Here is a 14,903-nt window from a genome sequence, read left to right as displayed (position 1 = left end):
ATGTCCCCAGTTCCACCCAAACTCATCTTTTTGGCATCACCTATACAGGAATATTTTGCACACAGCAGTCTTTACCCACTGAAGGCCTCATTCACTCCTTCCAAAAAATTAGGTCTTATTAACGCATCAAAAATACACTTGCCTCCGGATAACAATCTAAGGCAGATCACACCTGTCTCTAAACTCTACCTTGAGATCCTTCCTCAAGTGGTCTCACTTTAAGGGAAATACAGATGCTCATAAGAAGCTGGACAACAGGCTCTGGCCTGATGGGTTGATGACCACATTTGCTGGTCCCTGCTTTCTGACATAGGTCCATGACGTTACTATGCCTCAGCAGGAATGCTGCATGATGTCTGCTTAGTGTGGTCTGTTTCTGACGCTGGACACTCACCCTGCTTTCAGATTGAGAGTTTCTTGGAATAGGCCCTTATCATGCCCTAGATGAGTAATGAAGATGAAGAGGGCAATCCAACAACTTTTGACACTGTGATTTGATGCACCCACTCTAACATAATCATTTTGATGTAGCTGTTTTGACATTAAAAATGGCACTTTCAATGTACAAAATCACTGTTTTCTTTGTTGTGTCATTACTAATTGACATGTGAAACCAACATCCCTGACTCTTACTACACCTTTAACTCTCACCATGATGCATATTTTAAAACACTAAAAGCCAGAAGTTAAAATATTATGTCAAACCCATGAATCCATGTTGAAAATTCCTGGCAGGTAACAAAGCAGCTGGGTCCCAGTGTCATGGCACAACTGGCCTTGGAGGTGAGCTGGTGATGTGGTATGAGAACTGACAACAGAGCTCTGAGGGAAAGGCATTAGCACATTTATGGGTCTCAAGCTGGTACAACCACCATCCTAAGGAATCCATAGCCAGTAGGTGTGGTTCCATATGAAGAAGTCATGAGAGGTAGACTTGTAACTTACTGGTCCCTTCGGCAGGGAGTGTTCTTCATGAGCATAAAATGGATGGGTAATTGGACCCCGACACAAGAGTTTAAGTTGCTTAATGCTCCTGCATCTATCATAGGGCAAAGCTGGGGATAAAGGTTTATTACTTCTTTCCTGTAGAGCAAGAAGCGAGGTTGCACTGGGAGAGAGGGTGGCTTAGAGGGTCCTTACAGTATGATCTTCAGTTTTATCAAGACTGCGGCTTGTATTTCTTAAAAGGAAAGTTCCTTACAGACAGCTAGTTTATGGTTCACCCCTAAGTATTCCATCATTTCTGAATCTAGTATGGGATTCTGTACCCCATAACTGCTTAGTAACTGTTCACATGAGTGATTTGGCCCCAGCAATTCAAAAAAAGTTGCTGTAGTTTAAAGAGACAGATCTTTCTCTTTGACAGAAAAATTAATGTATATGGGTAAGGAGGGAAATGCATGTCACGAAAGTATTGTTTTCTTGTTCATTTGTTTACTTGTGTATTGTCTATCTCCCTACATTCCACCCACAGTAGAATGTATGCTCCCTGAGAGCCGGAACATTGCTTATATTCCCTGATGTTGCCCCATGCTTTGCATAGTGATTGGCATATAGTAGCTATTCAGTAAATATTTATTAAAGAAATAATTACTTTTTTCATTAGGAAAATAGGGTCCCTTTGGACTAACAGTTCCAAAAAGGAGTTGTTTGGTCTGTTCCAAAACAGCTTTGTGATTAGCTATGTTTTTCTCTGGGCCTTTTTCTGCTCAGAATCCCTGCCAGGGAAGAAATGCTAAAACTCCCATCTTTTAAATATGTAGATCCCTGACATTTGGTTGCTTCATGAATTTTACATTGCATAATGACAAGTGTTTAATTTTATAAACTGCTCCTGTAATAGATCATTTTCAAGGAGAGGCATAATCTGGAAATGCAGTGTAAAGTGCTGTTGCCGAATTAGACAAATGTCTTCCCTCAGCCAGCGATCCTTTCTGTAGTAAATGTTTTCAAGCACTGACGGATTGGAAGCCATGGAAATAGTCTCAACACCCAGCTGGCTGACTGAGTCAGAAATGAGATGGTCCATGGATCCTTCTCTCTTCCAGGCTGGTGTGTACCAACCCTCAGAATATCTCTGGAGTGAAGGAAACACAAACAATTGACTTGTTTCCTGAGGCCCAAATGGTCTTAACTAGGCCCGATTTTTAATTCTTTCACCATTACCACAAAAATGGAAGTCAGAGAAGTAAGGAAAATAAATAATTATTTCTGGGTTCTGAAAAAGGAGAGGTTAGTGCCTTATTACGGACTACCTTAAGTATCTATGTAACGTATCAGTCCTCTAGATCACCTCATGTTGGTTTGAGGTTATAACGGAAAGAGAGGCCACACTGATAGTCACATTATGGATAATTCATGCTTCATGCCTCACATTTCTGTCATTGTTTGGGCTCAGGAAACTCACTGACTCTCTTGTTCCTTGGTTTCCTTGTTCAAAAAATATGTTCAATAGGGTTCCCTTTTTAAAAGGATTCTGATTAAGAAAATGGAGATTTGTCTTCAAAAGTGAGTGGCTGTAAAAGCTATATGGTTGAAAGAAATGAGAGAGTTTCATAAATTATATACAAAGATTATTCATTACAAATATTTCAAGCAAGATCATCTAATATGGTTTTTAAAAAAGAGTTGTACCAAAAAAGATTACAGTCAGTTACCCATTGTCAATCCTCAGGGTGTTCTGTCACTCAACAAGGCAGCCCCAGGTGGCAGACAGAACAGTGGGCAGATATCAGGAAACCCTGAGTTTTGATAATGCTCATGGAGTGACTATTGTATCTCAGGTATTGGAAAAGTTTTATAAAAGCTAAGAACCTTGTCCAAAGTCACAGAGCTGGGATTCAAATGCAGAAGTCAGATTCTAGTGCCATACTTTAACCATTCTTCCATACTACCTTCCAGTAAAATAATTTCTGGCAAGTCACACTCAGCCCACACTTAAGTTTAGGTTGAATTACATAATATATAAAGTCTTTTCCAGATAGAACAGGAGACTGGGCAAGCTATTCTGTTTCTTTCACAGAATATATCATTATATCCTTCTTTTGCAGAGTACAAATGCACACGCACGCACACACACACAGACACACACACATCCTTCCATCTTTCCAGCTCTGTCCTGTCCAGTTGAGAGCCCAATTTAGCCAGCCCAACGCCTTATATGGCACTAAATGCTCCATAAATGGAATTGACCAGTAACACTGGATTCATGTTTTTAATGATTTGCTGATTGTGTCAACAGCAACCTCATGCTATCCAGGCTTTCTTGACATTCATTACTTTCAAGCAATCCTCTTCTCTTGTTTTGTTGATTCCCTGACCCAATACCCATAGCAACTCTTCCAGATTTATTTACTCTCTAGTAACCAATCCCATTTACAAACCCCTTCCCCACACCTCTCACCCTAGAAGATAATCTTCCAACTTTTTGAGATTGGTGTTCCTAGAATCTGCATTCTTCACTTGACAGAATTTCTTTAAATCCTCACTATTCCTTCTCTCCTTTCTGCCCATTTAAGGGAAGTAGTATCTGCCTTGTCTTTTCAGAAACACTTCCTCTGTGTGCTCCATCTTATGAAAACTTGATCTGTAATTTCTCCTTTCTCTTATGTTTTCCATCTCTTAATCTTCTCCCCATACCTCTAGGCACATACTCAAGTCAGGGGGCTGGAGTAGGCCTGGACATGAACTAACACACCAGATACTGTGTTAGACACATAATGCTTCATTTAGTCCTCACAACAACTTCAAAAAGTTGATTTTATTGTTGGTATGTTATATGATGGAAAATAATGCTTAAAAACATTAAGTGATCTTGGCCAAGATCATTTAGAAAACAAATGGGTAGTGCCAGGATTTAAACCAAGTTTGACTCCACCTTGGATATCCTTTCCATCATATCTCACTTATTTCTTAAAATAAATAAATAACCCCTTTCCTGCAACCCTGCCGTTTTAAGCTTTCCTTTTTGTCTTTCACTGCCAAACCATTTAAATATGGCAAGTGTTTATTAAATAATACTTATGTGCAAGTGACCAAACTATATGCCTCCTCCCAGGAAAGATAAAGATGAAGAGCATTATTCTTCTCTGCCAGAAGCTTACAACTGAATAAGCCTATGAAATATGTAAATAACAATAAAATGAGGCAGAAAGAAATACTAAAGTTATCAGAATCTTCTGAAAGTACAAAGAACAATTAACTCTGAGGAATGGTCACAGCAGAAATTTTCATAAAATATTGGTTTTTTAGTACCTCTTAAAGCATTCAAGCCACTTTCAATTGACCTGCAATTCTACTTTGGGAACATGTCTTCTTATTCCTCCCTTTCTGTTCTGTCATTCTCAACCCACAAAACCACCATAGCTTCAGAAATTATCTCATCTCCAGACTTTCCCACTCTAATCCAGCCTGGAAAAAAATATTTGCAGGTGGTTTGCCCTTCATTAAGCCCATCTCAGAAATAATCTTTTGTGGCTCCCTCTTGCCCAATGAGGAAAAGAAAATTCATTAACTTGGTCCCCAACAGAGGCCCACTCTGTAGAGTTGTTATGTAGATCAAATGCGGTAACATGTAGGGGAAAGATATGAAACCACAGGGTATTATAAAGATAAGCTATTATTAAGGTATATTATTATATACCCTACATTTGGGCCAATGTCTGTTCCCTGACCCACCCTTGGCCTTATAGCCCATGTCATCTATGTTCCTGTGATACCTTTCCTCCTCATTTCTAACTCTAGAATTCTATAATATACATCTCTCAAGTCCTGGCCATAGAAACTATAGTCTTACAAAAACATTATCTGAACGTTTAATGAAAATTTCTCCTGGGAAAACTGGACAGCAAAATGTGAAAGAATGAAACTGGACCACTTTCTTACATCATATACAAAATTAAATTCAAAATGGATGAAAGACCTAAATGTGAGACATGATACCATAAAAATCCTAAAAGAAAACACAGATAGTAACTTCCTTGACATCAGCCATACAGCTTTTCTCTAGACAGATCTCCTGAGGCAAGGGAAACAAAAGCAAAAGTAACTATTGGGACTACATCAAAATAAAAAGCTTCTGCACAGTGAAGGAAACAATAAAATTAAAAGGCAACCCACTGAATGGGAGAAGATACTTGCAAATGACATATCTGATAAAGGGTTAGTATCTAAAATTTATAAAGAACTTAATAAACTCAATGCCCCCCAAAATAAATAATCCAATTAAAAAGTTGGCAGAAGTCATGAATAGACATTTCTCCAAAGAAGACATTCAGGTGGCCAACAAACACATGAAAAGTTGTTCATCTACATTTACCATCAAGGAAATGCAAATCAAAACTTTACTGAGATACCACCTCACACCTGTCAAAATAGCTAAAATTAACAACAGAAGAAACAAGAGGTATTGGTGTGGACATGGAGAAAAAGGAACACTAATGCACTGTTGGTGGGAATGCAAACTAGTGCCACCACTGTGTAACACAATGTATGGAGGCTCCTCAAAAAATTAAAAATAGAACTAAACTATGATTCAGTAATCTCACTACTGGGTATATCAAAAGAATACAAGAACACTAATATAAAGGGATATATGTACTCCTATGTTTATTAGAGCATTATTTACAAAAGCAAATTATGGAAGTAGCCTAAGTGTCCATCAATTAATAAGTGGATAAAGAAGTTATCCATGTTCCTATGATACCTTTCCTCCTCATTTCTAACTCTAGAATTCTATAATATACATCTCTCAAGTTCTGGCCATAGAAACTACAGTCTTACAAAAACATTATCTGACCGTTTATATTTTTTATCTCCTCTCTCTCTCTCTCTCTCTCTCTCTATATATATATATATATATATATATATATATATATATATCCACCCACTAATATTCCATCATCTATATGATGGAATATTACTCATTCATAAAAAAGAAACAAATAGTGCCTTTTGCAATGACATGGATGAAGCTAAAGGGTAGCATGCTAAGTAAAATAAGTCAATCAAAGAAAGACAAATACATACGATTTCAGTCAAACGTGGAATGTAAGAAAACAAGGGTAAAGGGGGAGAAAAAAGAGACAGATAATCAATAAATAGACTCTTCATTATAGAGAACAAACTCTGGTGGTTACTAGAGGGGATAGGGTAGGAGGATGGATTAAATAAGTGATGGGGAGTAAGGAGTGCACTTGTCATGATGAGCACCAAGTAATATACAGAATTGTTGTATCACTGTACACCTGAAACTAATATAACACTGTATTTTAACTAACTGGAATTAAAATACAAATTTAAAAAGCCCAAAATTTTTTTTTAATTTTAAAAAAAGAAAATTTCCTCCAGCTTCTCTGAACATCTCGAGAGCTTTCCTTCCAACTTTTCCAATTCATGTCATAGCAAGTCAAGTGTTACAGTTGAATATATATCATAGCTCCCCTGTTCAATTATAAGGCAAAGACCCTCACCTTTTAAGGTTCATATGACAGTGTTTTTTACATAAAGTAGGTTCTCAGTTATCTGTTGAATGGAAGACTGTACAATGGGAGATTATGTTACTCTGTATTGAATAATTTTAAACAAAGCGAAGGGAGAAACTTTTCATATATCCCTTGCCAGAGCCTAAAGCAGGGCATGAGGGTGGAGAAGATACATAGCTATTCAAAATAGCACCACTGTGGTGATGATATGGGGAAAAGAGAAGCCAAAATTGACCCAGCTGCATTCCTGTGTCTGCCATTCCAATTCTTACTTTCTAGTACCAGTGAACCACTGGAAAACCTAAATGACAATCATTAGATTTGACATATTTCTCCCAGAAGTTCAGAATTCAGAAATGGGGGCTATTTTGAAAAACAAAACAAGTGGCTGAAAGTACACATTTTAATATTACTCTCCCTAAGTTCTCTCTCTCCCTCTGTGCTATTTATCACAAGTAACTAGGGGACCAGGTTTAAGTGACATCTTGTTATAAACTGTTAAGTAGAATGATGCTGCTAGGGGTTGGACCCAAGGAGATCTGGGACCGTGGTCAAAACCAAAGGTCTCCTTTGTCTGGTGTAGACTAGAGAGTTCAATTTAGTTGGCTTCTCCAAACTGACTACGACTTAAAAATTAGATAGGAAGCCAAAGGATCTCTGAGGGCTGACTCATGTAAACAGGGGACAGTGCCAAAGGCCTCAAGCCAGCCCCAGGTGTGCAGACAGCAGGTCTGTATTCACCTCTCACTGACCTCTAGTTGGCGTGACATTATCTATGGGCTCTGCCATTTACAACTACCACAACTGTATGGTGTTTGGAGAGCAGATGACTCCTCTCCCTGCTGTCACTTGGAATTCACACAAAGACTGAAAAGTGTGGCTGCTCAGGCTAGGCAGTGAGATCCTCAATTCTAGTCAGACTTTCTAAATTGATCTCAGCTTTTATTACCTTATCATCTTCTTTCAGAAAATTCAAAATGTTTCTCATATGTCCCAATCCCACTTGCTCTACTTCCTGGGGAAGATCCAGCAAGTCATTCATATCTATAAAATATTCTATCTTTTACCTCTGCAGAAGCTGGTAGGAGAGTCAGGGATGGTATGCAGTTCTTTTCTTTTACTTTTGAGTAAAATAAGATCTCAAAGATGGACAAAATTTCACACCTGGGAACAGAGTCAATGTAAAGAAATAAAACTTTTATCTGGGCTCCTTTTTGTTTACCTGGACTGTCTCCCATTTTCCATACTCAAAAAAAAAAAAAAATCATTCATAATCAGTTTTTTGCCAAAACCCTAGCACAGGACAGGGATTGGGACTTGAGCAGTGCCAGAGCACCACTCTGGCCTCATATTTGCCACTTGGTATCATTATTCTTTCCTTTCCAAAAGGACAACAACTGCATACAACAAATTGCAAAATTGGTGCAAATGGCTTAACTGTTTGCCCAGCATTCAAAGGAGAAAATGGAATCATTTCACTGAATCCAAGGTCAGTGGTCCTGAAACTGATGGATCTGCCAGCTACCCGAGCTCCCCGCCCTCTAAAATGTCCTGCCCTATACTGCTGGTCCCTGGATCACTTCTTGTACTTCTGACACTTCTGAAAACTCTGGTGGCAACTGTTTTGCTTAAATTATGAGAAAGAGTCGCTAGAGACAGTATCGTGACCATCCAGCTTTCTCTTCTATCAGGCAGTCCACCACTCACTCTTCCAAACTGGGGACTGTTCCAACATAATGTGGGCATCTAGTGTCTAGCTCTGCCTCCTCCCTCCTGCCTGAGGGTTCCCTTCCATATAGACACCTGAGCCATAAGCCATAGAGACCAGGCAGTTCTGCACTTCCTGTGATCTCTTCACTGGGGTATTCACTTCAAATATCCTATTACATTCCTTAAGAATTTTGGTATTTAACACAAAAACAGGAGAAAACTAGAATTTCCACTTGGGCTCAAAGCACCTTTTCCTCTTAGAAACCCGAGTAGAATATCCTGCTACAATGTCTAAAGCCCCCGGTCCCTAGAGATGCAGTTTGGGAATGCCACACAGCCAGGCAGCACTGACTGAGGGTGCTCTGTCTTGGCTGTGTGTTAAATAATTCAGGCACCCCCCTGGGGTCCCCTAGAATGCTTTTTCTTGCTCTTTATTTGCTTGTTTATATCTTCTGCTCCTTATTTTGCAAAGGATATGAGATAGACTAAAAAAATATGTACAGTAAATCATGTTAAAATAATAAGAGTTGGGTAAAAAGAGAGAGAGAGAGAAGAAAAATAAAGCCAGGAGAAAGATTAGCACAGAGGAATGTAGGCTATAAAGTTTGCACAGCTCCTAGAAGTGGGTTACAAATTTGGCTCTGAGCTTGTGAGCAGCCAAAGAAAAATATGATATGATTGGTGGTGTCTATGATATAAAAATAACACAGTTGCTATAAAGAAGCCAAGCCTTTCCCAGTACTGAGACCAGAGAAATATTTTTCTCAGATCCACATAAAGAGAACATTGTGTGATACCATGGATTTTGTAGTAACACTCCTGTGACAAACAGAACAACTTTCAAGTGACCCTGTCTCCCAACTTCCCTTAAGTTAGAGGATGATACAATATTAAAGCACAGCTCAATAAAAGCTCCTGTCCAGGGGTGCCTGAGTGACTTAGTTGGTTAAAGCCTCTGTCTTTGGCTCAGGTCATGATCCCAGTGTCCTGGGATCTAGGCCTGAGTTGGACTCCCTGCTCAGTAGGGAGCCTGCTTCTCCCTCTCTCTGCCCCTCCCCTTGCTTATGCTCTCTCTCCCAAATGAATAAATAAATAAAATATTTTTTAAAAGCACCTGTCCAAAATCATTCTCTAATATGAAAATAAATTACTAAATAAAATTCAGGAAAAAATAATTTCCTGAGAGAGTAACATAAAATGCTTAAACTACCCAGGTCTCTCGTGGTTTGAAATTATCTCAAGGGTAAATATTTAAATATCTGGAGAAAAAAGCCATCTGGAGATCCTTCGGGCCATTCTATGAGACAACTATTTCTTTCAGCTGAGAGTTTAGTAAGACTCGAGCCATAGAAAATTTGAGATTATGATTTTAGCAAGAATCTGAAAAGCCAATAGTTGCTTTATTAAGAATACTTTTGGCTATCAACTAAGCAGGAGAAAGGATCAAGTCACCATATTAAGGAAGATAAAGCGGGAGGAGGCTGTTAGAAGAGGGGGAGGAGTGGGAAAAGGATGAAAGGACTCTTTCCTAGGCTATGTGGTAGACTACATGGTCTTAAGAAAGTGAGCCAAGTAAGAGCAGAGCTGAGACTAAAATAATCATGAATTAGATGTCTATATCCTCTATATCCCAAATCCTTGATTAATTCCAATTCCAACCAAGATAATACTTCTCATTTTCCATGGCTATGTTTTAAGAATGACTGTATTTTAACTATAGACAAGATGATATTTCAGGACATTTAAGGAAAGATATCTATAGCTCTTTAAACTATTTAGGGAAATTTCAAAGTATTTTAGGTTTCTTTAGTATGAAAGTATTGAAGGTGCTATGTAAATGTAGGTTATTATTACAATTTAATGACATTCCCCTCAAGCAAAAACTGCTAACATCTACCAAATACAGATAGAAGCATACACACTTATTATTTGGGCGTAATTAATTAACAAGCACATAAACAATTTACTCAGTCACAGAAGATAAATACTATTAAACACGTGAGCCTAGAAATCCAATTCTAGGAGTTATCTTATCTATCTCATCTCAGGAGAGAAAATACAGAACTGGACTCCCCCCCCTCCACCCAAGGATCCTCCACAGACAGACATACACACACATATCACACCCCTAAGACTACCATGCAGACTTTTTAGGAACAGACTTCCCTCTAGGTCACCTATGAATAAAGTCCATGTAAAAACATGAATTCAATCCTTACAAAAATGTGGTTTGTGAAAAAACTGAAACAAAATCTTATGTGCTGCATACTGGCTACTATCCACCATCTCTACTAATGGTGCAAAAGGAGGGGCAGACCACAAATACAATAACAAAACAAATTTCAACTTATGCTTAACTTTGGAATGCAAGAGTTTTAGAGTCGAGAACTGTTTAATCCTAGACACAGCATATAATTGGGGAAGACGAACTGGAATTAACCAGCCTTAAATGAACCATTTGCTGCAGTTAATCTCCACAGAAGATAATCAACCTTGGTAGAAAATGGAGAGCTGCCTCTGTTTAAGAAACCATGAAGTTATACAAAGATCTGCAATCATATAGGTATACATGGAAGTCAGTTACATACAGCTTCATTTGGGTTTGTCTCTCAAAATGTAATGTCTTTCTCCAAATCTAGTTTTTCAAATGTGCTTATCATTGGTAACTTTTTCTCCCTCTATTCTGAATGGGTCTATAATAACTGGAACTGGTTTAGTGGTCACCGCATTAATCCAAGAATTAGAAACGAAAAGAATGATTCATTTCCCATTCTATGATTTTAAATACAAATTAACAACAACAAAAAAGGCTCCTCTAAATCTTCCTTATGGATTTCGATGGTTCAGAAATATGCAGAGCACTTGAAAGCAATAAAAGAAATAACCTAAGAAAATTAAGCAAAATGAATTTGCAATTAGTTTGCGAAATTGCGATAAATGCATTTTGAAAGCAAAGAGTAAAATGTAACTTTGTTCAGTATAATTTGAAATTGCCTTTTGTGCTTAATATAGTTCACTTATAATTAGATGAAGATTTTGTTCTGGTTTGAAACATTCAAAGTTCCATCTTGAGATTGCTATGTACTATGTACACAGAACTTTTCAGCAAGAAAGTCTGCTGGTGCTGCTGCCGCATTTGCTTTGACAGCCTTTATCCTAGTTTTATAGAAATGAAAGAGTGAAAGAACACAGCTGGTTCGAACAATGGAGCATGTTCAACATTAGGCCAAACACTTTAGATATTGCAAAATATTGCAGGCTATATTTATAGCTCTTAGCAGGTTTTTGAAATTCATGCTGATACTGCCTTACTCCTGCTTATTGGACCAAATTGCCATTTAATGATTAAATTATCTTTTGCTTAAAAAAAAAAATCACTTTCAAAGGCAATGACACTTAGACTAACCTCTTGGCATTATCAAAACAGTGATGACTTGAAATGTTTTCTAAAATATTTCAAGATGTCCTAAAAATTCAAGATCATTCTGGTTATCAAGAGAGTTTAAAAGACTTTTATACTGATATGTTTTATTTTTCCCCTAAGGAAAAGGAATATCCTGCTTCTGATAACCTCCCTCCAAGTCATGAAATTGTGCACTGACTCATACGACAGCACCTTCCAGAAAACTGCCCAAGGGAAATCAGAGAACAGGCTTTCAGGTAATTGCCTATTGCCTATTTAAACTTTCTTTTTCTGTGGCAGTTGTTTTTAATAGAATTCTCTTGTTTTTTTAATAGAATTCTGTGACTTTGGGAAGTGCTAGCAGGAGCTCATATTCTTTCACATTAATAACATAAGAAGCAGTAAAAACAAGTGGGCAGTGTTTGTAAGTTGTGACCATAAAACTGATCCAGGCAAAGTTTTAGAGGACAATGGGATTTCTACAGGTTTATCAAGTGTCTACAAGCTTAAAGGGCTAGAGCAAATGCTATCCTACCCTTTCATTTCAGAGTGAATGTCACCTAAATTCCCACAGCATCTGTTTGTTTGACACATTGCCATCTATCATCACTGCTATTAGTGAGATATTTGAATGTGTATGCTTTGTCTCCTAATCTAATGATAATCATAATACTGACCATTTAATAAATACAAACCATGTGCCAAGCAATACCCTATATATTTTGTTCTCTAAGAAAGTGGTTAAAAGCAAGACTGGTTCAGTTATGTATTGATGCATAACAAACCACCTAAAAACTCAGTCACTTGTTATTTCTCGCAGTTCTGAGGGTTGGCTGGGCCATTTTTCTGCTGGATTTCTAGGGGGTCACTCAGGTAGTTGCATTCATCTGACAGCTTGACTGGGGCTATTAGATCCAAAATAGCCTAATTTACGTGTAGTGAAATTGGTGTTGGTTGTCAGTTGAGGAAAGTCAATTTCCCTCATTCTCCAGTAAGCTAGGCTGGATTTCTTCACAGCATGGTAGTCTCAAGTTTCAGAGACCACAAGACTAGAAGCTGCATAATCTATTAAAACCAGACCATAGTCGATTAAGACCAGAACTCACACAATGGCACATCTACCATATGGCCAGTGCAAATCCAAGGAGAGAGAGAAAGACTCTCTCTTGGGAGGAGCAACAACTTCATTTGCAAAAGTACATGGACACAGGGAGGTATGATTCATTGGGGAACATCATTATAACGATCTATCACATTATTAGACAAATCTCTTTGCAACTTCCCACGTGGGTGATTGTGAACAATCTGTTTTACCTCTCTGATTCTCAGGTTCCTCATCTATAAGTGAATTATCTTGTGAGTTTACATGATCCATTCAGGTAAAATATACTTACTGAATCTCATTTTTGCTCTTTTATTTCCAAGAAGATTTTGAGACCCATGTCCCCTGCCTTTTTATTTCCCATAGCATGGGGTATATCGAAGGTTCTCACAACTGTTTTGTTTTGTTTTGTTTTTTTCTGATGCTTTGAGAGACAGTTATTTTCACCCATAGCATTTTGAGTTCTTTCTCCATGATTCTTAACTTACTCTGCCTGGAGCAGAGTCATTTGAGCAGAAGGTGATTAAAATATAAATTCTTCAGATGTACATTGCAGGCTGTTGTGTATACTGAGGTATTTATTGCCCACATACAACAAGGCAAGTAGCTAAAAAGAGAATTTATTTCTTTGGGATTTTTACTGAACTTTAATAATCAGAATCGCAAATTTTGGTTATTGATTGCTTTTTATTTTTCATTTATGTAAATTTTGCCTCTCTTACTGATCTGCCATATCCTCAGGAGCCAGAATATTTCTCAGGATACATATATTACACTTGACATGTAGAACATACTAAGCAGTATTTGATTAAGGAAGGAGACATATATGACAAATAGTCTAGGAAAGCTTGTTTCTCTTATTTTGCATAAATTACAACAATGTATCAGAATGTTCATACCTTAGGACAGCGTTCTAGACTATAGTCTGTGAAGACTTGAAAGGAGAAAGACTGGAAACATGCATATTTATGACTTCAGCTTTATAGTTTATTGAAAAAATTAATAGTAGTTTTTAAACCTAATTCAGTCCATACTTAATCATTCCAAAACTAAGGTCTTTAAATACTATCAGAGTTTACTCATCAATATTGATGCTATTGTTCACATAAAAGCATTCCTACATCATTCATCCATTGATTGAGGGAACAGCTTGTTGAATTATTTTCCTGGTTTCATTTAAATGGAAGAAAATGTGCACACCATTTCTGCTTATTTTATGCACAAAGCCTAAAAGTTTAGCAATCTTAAACACCATGAAGTAGGAGCATATTTTCAAGATTAAATGTCTTTTTCAAAGAATTTTTTTTAAAAATCCCCTAGCGATAATCCATAAAACACAGCAACACCACTGTCTTAAAAGGACAAGAGCTCAAAATGAAGAAGAGATTCACATTAATAATAACATGACTTAAAATGTCATTCTTTTACCTCAACTTTTTCTCAGCCATTCACTGCCTTCAAGTCTCAGATTGAATGACACCTTCTCTGTTAAATACAATCTTTCACTCTCCACTCAAAAATAACTCATTGTTTCTTTGATGATCCCATATCATGTTTTATATACTTTTATTAAAGAACTTCACTAATTAATTTACCCATTTATTCAACAAGCATAAAGCGGCCTACTATTCATCAGGCATCATGCTTAGCATCTGGAATACAGAGAGAAGCATGACGCTAGTTCATCCAATGGTGTAATTGTCTCTGTCTCTCCTATACTATATATCCCCTGAGGCACAAAGTGTTTGTTTAATGACTTGAGCAAGCCAAGGGCAGCAGGTGACAAGAGGTCCCAGTATTGTGAAGTCCATAGATGTGCCAGTAAGGCCTCCATTTTCTCTTGTTGGGTTCCATTTTCTCCCTCTGCCATTTCCACTCCTCCCTCTACTCCTCTCTTGGAACCATTCTGCTGTAATTTCGTCCACCATGTATAAAAATGAGCCCATTATTTTCTCTATCCAAACATCCACCATCTTCCCAGTTTTCCAAGACAGAAACCTAAGGGTCATCATCAACTTTCCTCTTTTCCTGACCTTCCACATGTACAAAACAACTAAAAACTTAAAAGCTATTGATGGCTTTTCACCACCTACTTAATAAGGTGCTGAGAGGACCAAGCCTTTCTTATAGCATGTTAAGACTCTTTGTGAGCTGGCCTTGCTTTTTTGCTGAACTCTCTAAACTCACTCCTGCTCATTCTGTCTGC

The sequence above is a fragment of the Mustela nivalis genome, assembly GCF_964662115.1.
Source record: "Mustela nivalis genome assembly, chromosome: 6".
NCBI classification, from domain to species: domain Eukaryota; kingdom Metazoa; phylum Chordata; class Mammalia; order Carnivora; family Mustelidae; genus Mustela; species Mustela nivalis.
This window is presented reverse-complemented; position numbering follows the sequence as displayed.